Source organism: Callithrix jacchus, chromosome 15, assembly GCF_049354715.1.
Source record: "Callithrix jacchus isolate 240 chromosome 15, calJac240_pri, whole genome shotgun sequence".
NCBI classification, from domain to species: Eukaryota; Metazoa; Chordata; class Mammalia; order Primates; family Cebidae; genus Callithrix; species Callithrix jacchus.
The window spans coordinates 76,101,359-76,105,887 of NC_133516.1; the positions used below are offsets into that span (position 1 = coordinate 76,101,359).

At 37.8% G+C, this 4,529-nt stretch overlaps 1 non-coding gene across 1 annotated transcript; it reads left to right on the forward strand.

Annotated features, from left to right (window-relative positions):
* The first annotated feature begins 356 nt into the window (after positions 1-356).
* LOC118148126 (U6 spliceosomal RNA) lies at positions 357-463 on the forward strand. Its single transcript, XR_004734918.2, has one exon. It is a non-coding gene; the product is annotated as a U6 spliceosomal RNA (small nuclear RNA).
* Positions 464-4,529: the final 4,066 nt, after the last annotated feature.

Here is a 4,529-nt window from a genome sequence, read left to right on the forward strand (position 1 = left end):
TAGTCTACATATTTAAATGTTAATCTCATCTAAAAATACCCTTACAGCAACACCCAGAATAATGTTTGACCAAATATCTGGGCACCCCGTGGCCCAGTCAAGTTGATACGTAAAATTAACCATTACAGTGTAAAGCACATGTGGGAAAATCAGTTTGAGGTGGGTGGAAGAACACTTTGCCTGTCATAACAGGACAGCGGGCCCTGAATGTACTGAATGTGAAACCGTAAGTGAGCGTCCTTGTCAATGGGATGTGGCAGGACTGTGGCATAATAAAAAATAAATATCTGGTCTTTGTCTTGGCATGGGGTTCCTAAAACTCTTGGAATCTCCTGAGTGATAAGAATGTCTTTTGTGTGCTTTCTTTGGCAGCACAGATACTAAAATTGGAATGATACAGAGAAGATTAGCATGGCTTCTGTGCAAAGATGACATGCAAATTCATGAAGTACTTCATTAATAAAAAAAAAAAATGTCTTTTGTAAGCTAGTGAGATGATTGGTGGATGGGAGCCCCTACATAGCTTCAGGATCAGGGCTGATCACCAGAAAAACCAAGCCATGACTAGAGGATTGGGAATTTCAGAACCACCCCCCAACCTCCAGGAAGGGGAAAGAGGCTAGAAATGACAGCAATTATCCATGGTCAATTATTTCATCAATCACGCCCATGTAACAAGGCCTCCATAAAGCCCCTTAAACAACGGGGTTTGGAGAGCTTCCAGGTTAGTGAACACATGGAAGTGCTGAGAAGTGTGTGTCCAGCAAGGGTGTGGAAACCCCGCACCCCTTCCAAGACTTTGCCATATGCATCTCTCCCATCTGGCTGTTCCTGAGTTGCACTCTTTATCACAAGCCGGGAATGGTGACTGCAGCACTATGAGTGGTTCTAGTAGACTCTTGAACCTAAGGGGAGAGGGCTGTGGGAATCCCCAAATTTGCAGTTGCCTAGGCAGAAGAGGGTACCCCATTTGTGGCTGGTATCTACAGAAAGGGCAGTCATGTGGGACTGGGCCCTTCAATTGGTGGAGCCCAAGGCTAACTCTGGGTAGTTAGCATAGGAACTGAATTGTTGAATTTCAAGATTTATAGGAGAATTGGAGAGTTGGTATCGGGGGAAGAAGAACCCTGCAAAACCTTATAGGGACTTGTATTTTCTCTGTGAAGTAAGAGGTAAGGTCATCTAATAAGATGGAACCTGGTTCAATAATACAAGAAAGATATAAATACTAAAAGTAAGAAGTACAGCTCTACTGGGAGAGAGTGTGGTGTGGTGGCTGATGGGAGGAGCTGGAAGACTGATGCCACCCTCACCATGTTACTAACTGGTGACCTTGGGAGGTCACTTTTTCACTCTCTGTCTCTGTGTTCTCATCTGTAAGATGGGGGAGAATTGTAGGCTTGAAGTTCTTGTGACGAATACATGAAGGATCCCACCATGTCCTTAGCTCTCACTAATCAATGATTTTCTTATTTTAAAATATTTATTTATTTATACTTTTAAAATAACAAATAAAAATTATATTGAGACAATGATGTTTTGATATATGTATACTCATTAATTATTAGCTGCTGTTATAATTATTTGCAGTGACACTGTTTTCTACCCAAAAATCCAAGAGAAGAGGTTGAAAAACTTCTAAAATATTTTTAAGAACTGTTACTAAGTTGGCAGGGAAAAATCCAAAGCTTTTCTAAATATCAGCATTAATCAGAAAGAAAATATAATGGATAAGCCTTCAGCTGCAAAAGCAAAAAATGCTGAATAAAATATAACAAAAATGAATCCAAAAATTCATATGGAAAAGTAAAAGTCCATGGAAGTGTATAAGGTAGAGGAAGACATTCTCTATCTAACACATAGGCTTATTATGAAAGCACAATAATTAAGGACAGTAGTTTGGTATCATAGTAGGAATTTTTTTTAAAAAAATAAATGAAGTAGTGTAAAACAGCTCTGATCCTAGATGAGAACACTGGTATGCCACAGAGATGCCATAATAAATTGCCGGTGAAACAACAGACTTTTATGTAAATGGTTCTGGGAAATTGGCTATTTAGATGGAAATTTAAAAATTCATTCCCCTATATCATACCATGCACAAGAATAAATTCCAAATGGATTAAGTGCCTAAATTTGAAACATGTTTAACATTAGAGGAAACAAATGAGAAAATATCTTTATTTTGAGGAAATAACATTAGAGGAAACAAATGAGAAAATATCCCTATATTGGTGTAGGGAAAAACTTTTTGAACAAGACATAAAGGATAAGATTAATTTTATTACATTAAAATGGAAGCTTTTAGGTGATAAGAGACACCAACGACAAAGCAAACAGATATGCCCCCGAAGGAAGAAGACACATGCAATGTCCAAAACCAACGGAGAATTAGCCCCTAGCTGACAGAAGAACTCCCACAACTCAGCAGGAAAAAGACAAAAATCTGCACAGAAAAATAAGCAGAGACTAGAAACAGGCAATTCAGAGGAGAAGAAATCTAAATGACAAAAAACACATGAAAACATAATGAAGCCCATTAAAACACAGGAAATGCATATTAAAACTATCATAAGATGTTATTCCATACCCATCACCTCTGCAAAATGTATAAAGTGTGACAGTCAGCAAGTGTTGGCAGAATGTGGAGCAGTGGGAACTCTGGTGCCTGCTGGTGGAGTTTAAACTGGCATAGCCACTTTGGAGAACAATTTGGTATTTTCTAGTAAAGCTGAAGATACACATGCCTCATGGCCTAGAAATTCCCTAAGTATCCAGCCTAGAGAACCTCTGAAGTATGTGTAGGAGGAGAAATATGCAAGGATGTTTGCTATTTGCAATTATTAAAAATATCAGTAATAACATGAAAACAACCTAAGTGTCCATCAGCAGGAAACTGGATATCTGAATCACCAAGTGTGGGATTTTCATGCAGCAATAAACACGAGTGAAATACCTTTTCATTGATACAACTCAAAACCTAATGCTGGTAGAAAAAAACGTTAACAAACAAGTTAACAAGCAAGATTTACAGTGTGATATGTAAAGTTTTAATGAATGTAAAACAATTCTACGCATTGTTTAGAGACACATGCATGCTTAGTGAAAGTGTACAATTGGATGGCAGTTAGCAAACGAGGTGAGTTGTGGGGAGAGAGGTTGGAGAAGAGCAAAAAGAGCTTAAGTGTAATTTTTTAAAAAATCTCAAATAAATTGTGCCATAATACTAAATTTGTTAAATTTGTCAAATTGTAGTGGTAAGTATTCATTATCTTGTTCTTATTACTTTTCAGTGTTTGGAGATATTTCCTAAAAAGAAAGAAAATAGATGAACTAAGTCTTAAACCCTGAACTCTAGAAGAAGAATAACAACAGCAAAAATGGTGAAAAAGGAAGGATAAAATTAATAAACCAAAAAGCAGAACATGCATTTGTATTTTTAAATTTCATTAGGGTTTATCAGGAAAACCCAAAGCTTATTCTTTCGAAGACTCACAACATTGGCAATTGGCCAATCTTCGTAAAAGAGAGAGGAAGACAGAGAGAAAAGGGAGGGCGAGGCACACAAATTCATACCAGGAAAATGGAATTCAAGTTTAGGTAACAAGGAGAATTTTTAGAATTATAAGAACATGCCATGTACAATTATTATTATTATATTGTTAATGCCTAATTAAATAGCCAACTTTCTAGAAAAATATAAATCATCAAAATCAGCCCCAGAAAAAGTAGACAATTTGAAAAGCTCAACACGCTTAAAATACACTAAAAGTGTAACTGATGATTTATCTGTAAAATAACATCATGATGAGATGGGTTTGTGGGAGTATTCTACCAAGCTATCTCATGCCACTGTTTCAGAACATGGAAAAAAATAAGGGACACCATGAGAAGCGGGCTGTGACCAGTACTGCTGGGTAACACCCTCAATTTCACTTTGGGTCCTCCATGCCTTTTTAACTCCACCAAGAGAGGCTGGAAAAACGAAATGCTTTTCCTATCTTCTTTGCAGGTAGAGGTTTCTTTTTTTTTTTTTTTACACTCTAAAAATATTTATTGAATATTTATTGCATAAATGAACCACTGCTGGAGCTCAGGCTGAAAGGTTTTGATAAACTTCACTGATAACTGGAAATGTGGACTAAGTCTGTTTGCAGTTTACCCATCTGACAAAGGGCTGATATCCAAAATTTACAAAGAACTCAAACAGATTTACAGGAAAAAAACAAACAAGCCCATTCAAAAGTGGGCAAAGGATATGAACAGACACTTTACGAAAGAAGACATATATGAGGCAGGTAGAGGTTTCTATATGACAGTTCTGGCCAGTGAAACACAAGCAGAAATGTTCTGGGAGGCTCAGGAAAAGCCTCTACCTTACTGGCCAAAGGCATTGGGCCGTCTGATGTGTCTCCAGCCCCAGCCCCTTGCCATGGACACAATGCTGGGCGCTGAGCTGGTTGCCTTGCAATCATGGATGAAAGATGATGGTCTAGGCCTGAACGGATGCCTGGAGACACATAAGCAGC